Here is a 12,116-nt window from a genome sequence, read left to right on the forward strand (position 1 = left end):
CAAGGAAGACATGAAAATATGTTTTAAATCAGCGATACTCAGACTGAGGCTCATGAGCCACAAGTGGCTCTTTAATGGGTTTCCTGAGGCTCTTTGCAGCACATGCTATTAAAGCATTGTGTGATTTAATTATTAACCAATCAGGAGGCTTTTACTATGTTATTAACCAATTGTAGTTTATAAAATACTACTACTTGGTCAGTCATTTTGCTGTGAGAATAATATATATGTTATTATATATATAAACAAAATATTTCCCACTGCACTGTTTAAATATGACTGTATAGTAAATGAAATAATGATTTCACATGACCATGGCTCTTTTGGGTAATGTTGATCACCAATTTGACTCCTGAACCACTGAGGTCTGAGTATCACTGTTTTAAATGCAAGTTTACAAGCGTGAGTATGTCTGTAATGTATTATGGGTGGGATTTTCAAATGAGCCTAAATTACTTATAAGTGTAAGTCCCATTCACTTTCAATGCAACTTTCAATGCAACAAACACACCTGTGTGTGTGTGTGTGTACACACCCCTACCTTGATTAAAAACATCTTGTCTTCCTTGATAGGCATGAAAGAGAAAAAAAAAAATCAGTGTTTTTCCCCAGATGCAGTCATTGGTTTAATGAGTTTATTTTCACCTGGGTTCCAAAAAGAACACAAATATCCAAGTGAAAAAGCTTTACTGTAGATTCAATCAGATCTGATTCACCTGCACTTCATCTGTTGCTCGGAAAGAGCAAAGGGATAACTAGTCTTACAACAGGTATGAAATCTCCCATTTGCTCTCCCTGCCCCCAAATAAAAATGATGTTTCCTGAATTGTGGTTATAGAATCTTTGTTGCAACAGCCCTAGAAAGGCAACAAGAAAGATTTAAGTCGTACAGACCCCAGAATTGCTCTACGCCACCATAACATTATGATGAACTGCTGGGGAATGTCTTTGAACTATAGCCTCACTGCCGTGCACCTTACTACAGAACTCAGAGGCCATGCACACGCACGGAAACAAACAAAAGGCAGCAGTGTCATCATCTGCTCTAGGTCTGGCCAAGAGTTTTCCATCCCAGCTGTTTTGACAGAGCATTGGGGTGTTGACAGACCATTCATGCTTTCACAGAAGTCTCTGCTTTCCATAGAAAATTTTGACATATCATCAAAAATGCAAAAAGATCTTGGTTGAAAACCAAAACTCTACGGGTTTTGAGTTTTTGACCAAAGGAAAAAAAACTCACCAAATTTCCCACAACCCCCCTCTCTGAAAAATACCCTTTTCTCTGACTAGTTCTAATCAGCTCCATTAGAAACACCTGAGTGCAATAGAAATGTTACCCTGTGCGACGGATTCCCACGTGGACACAGCCATTCATTTCTTGGTGGGGACACCGGTTTGACCGAGCTCCTGGAGATTATTGTGCCTTCCATTTAGCACAGAAACCTCTAATTTGTGCTAAAAATAACAATGTTTGTGCACTTTATTTCAGCTGGCTTTGCGTGCTTTGTGCCATGGTTCCTCAGACCCTGATGGGAAGGCTCAAACAAGCCAAAAGGAGAATGAACAATGCTAATCTTTTATTCATGGTGACCCTTTCAGCCAGGAGGAACCCAAAGCACTTTAAAAACTGATGCATGAACGATGCATAGGGATCGCTCCACCTGTCACTGTAACGCAGCCACCTGTAACAGTGTGCAGCATCGCTACCCAGAGATGTGGGGCACGAGATACAAGAGACTACTGTGGCCAAGGAATCTGCAGCCAAAATATAATTCCAGAGATTGAGCCAGCTAGGACAATCCAAAGAGCATTATGGGCTCTCTAATGATCCCCAGTCACTCAGGCCATCAGGTTTACATCTCATTCTAGTTAACAGGGTTGAAGAAACGCTATCAGCTTCAGTGGTGTTACACCAGGGATAAGTTTCCCCCCCCCACCCCGTCTCCAGTAACTTTTTATTTTCACTTACCCCAGCACTGAAGAGACAGTTTCTAATGGATTCTGTCTGAAGTGTAAAAATCCCATCAATAATGGAGCAATGAACAGCCTGCCCTGTCCTCACATTTAACATACACAGGCCCAGTCATCGCATCAGTGCTTTTCTCTAAGAAAGGCCCTTCGCTTCCACACGCCCCAGCAACGTGTTTAAATAGAAGATGCACATTCTGCAAGGCCACTGGACTCTGGGCATTGCGAGGAACAGCCGGGGTACTTTCGCCGCAGCTTCGGACGGTTTGATCAGCAGCTGCTGAAACCTGCTGTCGATCCACTGCTAAAGCCCAATTCCTGAATGAGTTGCTAGGAGCACAATCCACCATGACACAGCCGAGAGCCGTGTTGATCCGGCCTGATTCCCAGATGCTGGAGGTGCTGCTGTATGGTGTGCCTCCCGGTGGTCAGGACAGAAATAAGAAATTGAGCAGGTGAACTCAGGGGCACTGGAACAATTGGTATCGGGGGGGCGGGGGGTGCTGAGAGCTATTGAACCAAACGGTATAGGATGGAAACCACTTCAGGCCAGGAGGTGCGGCAGCATCCCCCACACTCCTACTTCCAGCACCTATGGGTGAACTAATGTTACAGGGAGTGATTTGATCACAGCAAGCCTAGTGACGGATTCAGAAAAGCACTTTATTGAGGATCAGGTGAGTTGTCCAGAATCCCAGTCACTGCCCTGGACTCTGGTTGGTATTTTAGCTGTTTATGTAAATCAAAGAGGGATTTATAATATAAAATGATATAAAATCAATTTGAGTCATCGAATCCCTGTGCTCAAACGTAGTCACTCACACAACATGCAGTTAAAAAGCAAAACAGATTCGCTTAATTGATTTTATTTTTACCCAGCATCTCTTGTCTGGATTATATTAGTGCCCAGGGGCTCTCTCCCTGTCCGAGAGAATGAAGAGCGACCAAACACTCAGCCACAAAATCAGTTCAGACTCCACCACGCAATATCATTTCTGACCAACTAAACAAACAAACAAACAATGGTGGAACCCCCCACAATGAATCAGTTGTGACTCCACCAAATTAAAAAACATTTCTAACACACACCCGCATAGTCATTTCTGTCACCTTCACGAATACCAGTCCCCAAAACTGTCGCACATAACCTTCCCCAGCAAATCACTCCGGACACCTTCCCACGAACTTCCCGCAAACAAAAAGCACTTAACCCCCGCCCCACCCACACGTGAGCAAAGGCCTAAATTGCTGACCAGCAAAACAGCTGTGCCTTCAACACACAGCAAGCAAAATCCCAGCTGATCCTGCACAATAAAACCATTTACAACCCACAGCGTAAAACCGTTCATTACTGACCACATAAGCCCAGCTGCAATTCCACCTTGCATGCACACACATAAACCCACTTCTGGTCCACCCCCCAAAAAGCAGCAATTCCCCCAAACAGCAAAGGAGATCCAGTCTGAGCTAACCCCCATCGCAGCTCCCTGCCTGCCTCCTCAAGCTGCTTTCTCAACCCACTAGACCGTGGAAAGAGCTTCCTGAGAAAAGACTATTCAATCCCCTTCCTCAACCCCTGAACACCAAGGCCTGCCACTGAGCAAGGAGGACTCTCTGTGGACTATAAACCTCCTGCTGGGCAGAAGAGCCCTCCCCCATGGGCCAAAAGCATCCCCCAGAGGCCCCACTTCCTACCTGGTTCACTTGCTGCCTGGGATCTTCCAGTTCAAAGGGTTGTGCTGGAAAACTCCTCCACCTGGTGCTCTCCCATACAGCTCCAGCAAGGGGTGGGATGGCCTAGCTGCAAATCCTGTGCCCCAGAGGGGTAGAAGAAAGCAGCCTGGAAAGCCCTGCTCCATGTTTTCAGTGGAGGGAGGAGCTCTCTCAGGGGCTTGAAATCATCTGCCCTACCCAGCATGAGCTCCACAGGGCAGCGTCTCCCTCCCAGGCCTGCACTCAGAGAGCAGGAGAACACCTGTCCCCACCATCCTCCGTGACCCAGAATGCACTGGGGAAAGACATTGAGCAGCAAGTGTGTTTCTGAAGAAGACAAACGTGGATCTGAGCCCCCTAGACCCGCATTCCTGGCTGCCCCTGGGTACTCCGCACTCGGTGACAGCGGCCAAGCGTGCCAGGGCATTCTGTGGTCTTCCATGGGCATGTCACACGCTTACAACTGGGACGCACAGGCCTCGTGCATTAGCATCATTCTGGTGCAGCTGCCCTCTCTCTTTCCCCACCTTCATGCCAGCCTGAGGAAGGAAGGGTCCGCGTGACAGGCACCGGGAACAGGCAGGATCAAATTCAGCAAAGGCCAAAGGTCAGAGAAATAAGGGGAGCTGCAGCAAACCCAGCACCTCACCCATAAGGGGCTCTGCTTGAGGTCGAAGGGGAAGGAGACTGAGGAGAACAGTCTCCTGTAATTCCATGCTGCAATCAGGTGGAGAGTTAACAGAGCTGGGAACTGCCCCAGAGGGACTTAGCCCAGTTGCAGCACCACTCCTCTGCATATCCTGGATGTGGGGGAGAAAGGGCAGCTGTTCTCCAGGAGCATCTATGCAGATGGTGCCTGCCTCCCCGCAGCGCTGACTGAGGCAGGGTTTGGCAAGGAAAACCAGTGCATGATCATGTCGGTCCAGACGGTATGATAATGCATATGCTTAAGGGGGCAAAACGAAGGTTACACAAGCACCCGGAATTCTGACGGTTCCTAACTTTTCAGTGCTTGGCTTTGCAACCTTAATCCCCTCTTAATTCAGTTTTTGGATGTAATTTCCTATCTTTTTAAAAAAAACTTTGCATGGAAAAAACAAAATGTTCACCACATGGAGCCCACCCTGAGTCATTTGCAGGCTTGGGCTCTTTAGATTCACAGCATAGTCCTCTACCACTGCTTGAACCAACAGAGTAATTGGTAGCAGTAGAAAGTTATCTTCTATATTGACCTGCTACTGGAGGGGGATGGAGAAACACACGTAGCTATTTACTAGACAGGACAGGAATGCAGGCACTCCGGAATAATGGATTCCACTCCAGGTTCTGTGGGAATGTTCTCTAGTGGTAATAGATTCTTCTGCCCTGTTCCCTTATGCTTGTATCCCTCCTCCTCTCCTCTCACTACATTTTGCTCCTGTCTGCCTCCTTCCCTATCTCCCGCCCATGTTTCCCCCTCTTCTCATATCACCCCCCCCCACCCTCAGCTTCTGTCCCCAACCCCCTCCCTCCCTGTCCCTGTCCCTGTTCCATCTTCTGCCTCCCTCTGCTCCTGCTGTTATGTCTCCTTCCCCCACCCCTCTGCATTTGAGTCACTGTCTCCTCTTTTTCCACTACCCGCCAGGGCACCAGCACAGAGAGACAAGGTTCCCAGTAACACAGCAGCCCAGGAGGAGCTATTACAAGGAGCCCTGCAGCCTGGGGTGGAGCATGTGCCGTCACTCTGGGAGGAGGCCCCATGAACAGTTCAGTCACCCCGTCAGAGTGTGCAGGGGCTGGAATGGGCCCAGGGCAGGTGGAAGGTTTGGAGATTTTAGCTGTGAAGCTTTAACAAGCCTTCATGGCCTACGTGTGAGCAGATTATGCAAAGGCTCATAACTTGGCCGAACGTGGGCGTTTTCTTATGGGAACAGTAAAAGGCACCCCCCTGACGCCCTGGTGACACACTCCTGCCCATTTTCAAGTCCCTGCTCTCAAGCGCAGCGGTGCGAGGGCTTCTCAACACGACAGTTAAAAATATTTTTTTTAACCTGGCAGAATGTATTTTTTATCCAGTCTCAATACAACTGGTGTGGTTGAAATTTTCAGAACACATCAGCCTTGAGGCAAACACCCAGCATGGAAAACTTCAGCCCCAGTGGGTAAAATTGGACAAAGTTATAAACCTCTGGAAACAGGGGCTTATGATGGGAAGTACCAGGAAACCCTAATTATGGGAGTCTCTACCTGCGCCACCTATAAATAAGACCCAGATTCTGCAATTCTCACATTGAGTACAGGCTTACTGTGGGAGCAGTCCCACGGAAATCAAAGGGACTAAGTGTGTTAGGGAGGAGGACAAGGAGCAGAGGTAGAGACAGATAGGATTTAACAGGCATTGTTCTACAGGTGCACACCCACGTATGCAGCATAAGAGACACACACACCTGCTTCAGGAGAGAGCAGGAGTCAGCAGTCATCCACAGAGAATACCTGATCTTGGTTGATCTCTTTAAAAAAGGCTCCCCCCCCGTGATTGCTAACATGCTAACGCCCAAGAAATGGGGTGTTAGTGAGTTTTATTGCCATTTGCCAACTTCAATCAGCAGTGACTGACTGCCCTGTGAATTCCAGATAGCAAATAATAGTTAATAAAATGCGAGGATCAATTTCCAGCCTTTTATGACAGTTGACGTTCAAAAGTGCCTGAAGTGCTTTGGAAAATTCCAATTAAAACATAATGCCTGCACTTGGGGATGGTGATAGAAGGAGACGTGTGCCAGGAACGTATCCAACAGGCTCTCTCACAACCTTGAATTGTGAGGTGCGGTGTCACGAACCACAGGGAGGCCACGTCTCCTCAGCGGTGATGTCACTCTCCTTACAGTGTGTATAACACCCATTTTTTCATGTTCTGTGTGTATATAAATCTCACTGTATTTTCCACTGAATGCATCCGATGAAGTGAGCTGTAGCTCACGAAAGCTCATGCTCAAATAAATTGGGTAGTCTCTAAGGTGCCACAAGTCCTCCTTTTCTTTTTACAATTAGAAGTCTGACCTTCCTAAGAATTAAAAGTCAAGCTGTGACAAAACTCTACTTTGCCGCCCTCAAAGTGGCTGGAAAGAGAAGACATAAGACCAAAATTTCCTACCCTGGATCAGACTTTAGTCACTGATGTCAGATGCTTAGAAAGAGACTGCAACCTGGAATGCATCTGGCAGATTATTGTACAATAGTGTACAAAAAATCCTTAATACCCATGCTGTAGCAATGATGGGAGCTATTGCCTGAGTGTATTTTGTAGGTGTCTTTAAAAGACTTATTAAAGCTCATGAAATAAAACTGACATTGCAAGCCATTGGAGAGAGGGCAAAGGCCCAAGGGGACAGCCTGTGAAAGGATCAAATTGGTAACAACTATGATCTGTAATAAAATTCCTTATTGAAGCTCAGGGAGATACCGTGAAGCAGAACCCAACTGTGGGGATGGTTTCCTCTTTCGAGATACTCTGATCTTGAACTAATGAAGTCTTTGGAATTGCTATCATGGGGTAACATAACGGTGGAGTTTCCTTTGGAGCTGGACGAGACCCCTGTGTTTACAGCTGGCCGTGACATTCCATTTTTGGGTCACGTGGGGGGGGCTGATTGGCTAACACCTATTACGATGAATTCCAGCCCTGAATACCTCACTGCAGTGTGGGAGCTCAGTTTCGTCAGACGTCTATTCCAGTCCTTTAGCATAGTCTGGAACTCACTCCAGCCTGGCATGTGACAGCTCAGCCACTTGGTCCAGCCTGGAAATTTAGCACAGCTCAGGACCTTGCTCAGTTCTGGGAGCCCATCCCAGTTTCAGAAGCTTAATTTGAGTTAGGACCTCAGCCTAGATTAAGACCTAGAGCTCTAGATTTTAGCTAAGGGTTTCAATTAAAAGCCTTCTCACCTCAAGGTGGGGGGATATATTTCTTAAGAAGCTGCTAGTGGAATATTGTGAATTAAAATGAACAGATTTTGTGGGCTCTTATATTATAAATTCTTTATTTTGTAATGGACTCCTGGCTTTTTTCCTTGACCCACAGCACATTTGCCGTGACTCGTGTAAAGGTTGCCAGGTGTCCAGTTTTCAACCGGAACACCCAGTCGAAAAGGGACCCTCCTCAGCCTGGTGAAAATGAGCGAGCGAGGGTGGGGGAGAGCGAGCGACGGAGGGACGGGGGATGGAATGACGGGGGTGGGGCCTTGGAGAAGGGGCGGGGCAAGGGTGTTCGGTTTTGTGCGATTCGGAAGTTGGCAACCCATTGCATGGGGGGGGGAAAGATCAGCTCTCTCCTTAAACTTTCAATAAAGCGCGTAGAGGTAACAAACAGAGTGAAGCAAGCTCAGCTGAGCGACTGCAATGCATGCTGTGGACACCCAGCACTCAAATGAAAAGGCCCTTAAATTAGTAAAACCAGAGAGAGTTAGAAGTGCTCTAGTACTGGTCAAGTTGGCCTTGAAGAAAATGAGATGTATTAATTTGCAGTCAGTCTGAACGCGGCTCGGCCTAGGATTGCACCTGCTTCACTAGATGCATGCTCAAACTACGAAGTAGTGGGAGAGAAGGACGTGTCATTGAAATCGACTGGTGAGAGCAATGGCCATACTGTATACCAGTGGTTCTCAACCCGCAGCCCAGTTAGCACACAGCTGGGCTGCAGCTGTGCGCCAAAAAATATTCAAAATTTGCTGCTCCTGTCTGGCAGGGGGCAGGGCTGGCTGAGGGGCAGACGGTGTCAGACAGTCCTGCTGGAGCACTCCTACCAGCAGCAGGGCTGGGCAGGGTGCAGGAGAGAGAGTCTCTGGGGAGGTTTTTTTGGGGGGAAAAGGGGTTTGCTGGGAAGTGGGGGATTTGGTGAGGGCGCTGGGCAGCATTGGTGCAGGACCTAGGGGTGTGGGGACATGCTGCAGCAGCCCCAGGTTTTACCTAGGGCTCCACTCCTGGCCCCGCACCTGGGGTCCCAGCTGCCGGCCCTGCTCGGTGGAGAGGTCTCTGGGCATTGGGGGAGGGATTAGCAGGGAGTCGGCAGGGCAGTGTGGCACATGGTGCAGTTCTGCCCCTGAGGAGAAGGGGCATGCTGGCAGCATAGGGCTGGGCGGGCCAGTGTGCGTCTGGGGCAGTAGGTCTCAACCTACGTCCCACAATGGTAAATAGGTTGAGAAACACTGCTGAATGCACTTCGTGCCAGGGGCTGGCTTCAAACGGATTATCTGGCTCATGTAAACACTGGAGACTTATAATCGCTGCACTAATACTGAGCTTGTTCAAGAGGGTAGCATCTTTGTCTTACTCCAGTAAGTAGCAGACAGGACAAGTCACTAGTGGACTCTCCTCCTTCACAATGCAGAATTCACTCTGTTGAACTTGGAGATTATCCCTCCCCTTTCTCCAAAGGCAAAACTGACCCCACTCTATTCATGGATTTGGGTTGGGCACTCTGAACTTCATCAGCTGACTGAAGAGGTTATCCTCCAAATGCCAGATTCACTCAATGCGGTGCAAGGAGGTTCCCTCTTCTCCCACTACCCAAACAGCTGCTGGATTCACAGGAATGGTGCAACTCACACAATGGATTGATTTGGAAACAGCACAAAGGGCAGTTAGGTGCCCAAACTGCCAGTTGTATTTTCGGAGAGCTCTTTTGTAGCACAGTTTCCCAGGCTGCATTCTTGTCTACCCCTTTTCCCCTTCCACCAGAGATGGCCACTGACGCAGGAGCCGTTGTTAGGGCAGGATGGGCTCTCAGAACTGGAGTAAGGTCCTGAGCTGCTCTAAACTTCCAGGCTGGAGCCACTTTGATGCTGTTCCTGGGGTCATACATTCCCAATGCTCAGGCCTTCCATCCATTATGGATGATTTCTTATGCTTAGAAGCCAAGCATCTTTCAAACGCAGAGACTCATTTCTTGAGAGTTGATTTTCCAAATGGCCCTGATAATGACATACAGCAGCAACATGAATTAGTATCATCATCATGATGAATTAATTATTCAGCAGTACCTGAAGCTAATTCAAGTTACAACCTTGTTGCTGTACTTTCCAAATGAGTAACTATCAGAGAGTACAGGTTGAATATCAGTTACTCGGTGAGTCATATCACTCTGTTGGGTGGATCGGGTACAACTATGCATCCAGGTGGCCATAGACAGACTCATATATACAGGAGGTGGATCTACAGACCTTTCCTGATTATATTGATACTTTCTGAAAACCCATAGCTCCATCTGCAGTTTAGAAAGAAAACACCCTGTCTGTACTGTAGAAAGGTTGATATGTCCCATACTTAGAGCCCTGCAAATCTGCGGATATCTGCTTTATGTGAGTAGACAGCGGATGAATGCGGAAAGGAGTTTTGCGTCCGCACAGGTCTCTTCTGTCACTGATGGGAAGAGCAAATTAATTTCAATTGATAAGTCACAACCATTGGAGCCACAAGCTTGACCTGCTAATTGACGATCAAACTTCTGCTTTGCACACAGGGACCAGCAGTAAAGATTCTGTAACAAGCATTTAGGCAGCAATTATGTTGATCATGCAGGAGGCTAATAGAACACAGCTGGCTTTCCTGCAATCCCTGTAGGAAAACATTTTGACCAACACTAGACAGCGAAAGGAACAAACCCAGGTCTTCCACACAGATGCAGAATTAAGGCATCATTTTAGTCACTGTTCTTACAAGGAGGTTACAAAGTGAGGTGATGGTCAGAACTTATTACAGTAGAAACAGAAAATGTAAAACTGAATACTAGTAAGTTGGGCCGTTTACTAGAGAGGAAAAATCATTTTATGGTGCAGGCACAAAAGGAGGAGCCAGGATGCTTAAGTCCTAGTGACAGCTCTGCTGCAACTTCCTACATGACCTTGAGCAAATCACTTACTTTCTCCCTGCCTCAGTTTTCCCACCCATAAAATGGGGATATATGAATTAACTGGCATGTTAGTTCATTGGTGTTTGGAAGGGGAAGTACTATACAAGTGCAAAATCAATTCACTGGGTGTACTGTGTAGCTTATCCTTCCAGCACAGACTGTTGAACCCTTTGCACTTCCCTCCTCTTTGGCTGAATGCTTGTCTACACTGGGAAGCGACATTGTGGAGTTATGGTAACAGCGTTAAACAGAACTTAGCATTCGGTGCTCACCACTCGCTGACACAACGTCAAATGATAGTCCTTGCTTGCAATTCCCCAGCATAACAAGTCCCTTGGAAGAAAATAAAAAGGAAGGTCATGCTTGCCATATAAGGGCAAACAGGCTGGGGTATTTTAATAAAGCATTTGTTTAGCATACTGCCCAGTAAAATTAGCAGTTTCTGTTGCTCCCATTTGCATCTCTTGGGTGCACCAAGCTGCACCTATTCAATAATCCACTCCCGACCATCTCCCATTGAGGGAGTATAATTTCTTGCAGATCAAGCCCTGTGAATTCTCCTATGCCGTAGAAGTCTACACGTTTCGATACAGTGCTTGGAACAGAGGGATTACAGAGTCTGCATGCCCGCTGCAGATGGGCTGGCTTCGCTCTCTCTCAAAAGCAACATATTAGAAAGTGCTAGGAGGGAAGGGAGGAGAGAGGTAGGAGTTGTAGGCATCAATTTTCAAAGCTCATGGCAATCAGGTGTCTGGGTCAATGAGAAATACATGGGAGCTGGACAGCTATTTCCCCTGGTGGCTTTGAAACCCCTTCTCCCACAATACAGATTTATAGTCATCATGACCTCTCCTTTCCTGGTCAGGGAAGAAGTAAGCAATTTGCACAAGTCTGGGATACTTTAGAACCAGTCAGACTTGTTCATTTTATGTTGCACCTGCAACCTCCATACCCTTATTCCCCTGCCAGCTGCCTTCTCTTTTGTTTTTCCCTTCCTGCGTCATCGTCATGACCCACGTGTCTAAAACCCAGGCCCACAAGGTTCCTGAGGGTCAACGCTCCACCCAACAGCTTAATAGCATCAGCTAAAAGACTCCACCCCTGGGCCCTGATTGGTGGAACACCAGAGGTCTTGATTGGCCTTCTCCCCCACCTACTTAAGTCAGAAGAAGGAACAGGAAGTCATCTGTACAATTGGGCTCCACCCTGATCACCAAGTGCTAACTGCTCCTGTCCCCTGATCCTTAACAGGCTTGATTCCTAATAACCGACTCTCAGTTCCTGACCTCAGCTCCTGGACCTGACAGGCATTTCATCATTTACATGCCTAGCCCTTTGGGGCCGGGACCCATGGCTTAAGGTAACTGATAAAGCACCTTGCACATTTTGGGTGCCAAACAATATTTAACAGCGTTAAATAATTAAGAATAGCCTACTTGTTACATATAAATGATCACAGCTGGTAACTATGGACATTTAACCCAAAAGGGTAAAATTTATCCAACATCTAAAAAATAAAGTTGAGTATAAAAATCGCATCATGGAAGCC

This window comes from Lepidochelys kempii, chromosome 8 (genome assembly GCF_965140285.1).
Source record: "Lepidochelys kempii isolate rLepKem1 chromosome 8, rLepKem1.hap1, whole genome shotgun sequence".
Taxonomy (NCBI): domain Eukaryota; kingdom Metazoa; phylum Chordata; order Testudines; family Cheloniidae; genus Lepidochelys; species Lepidochelys kempii.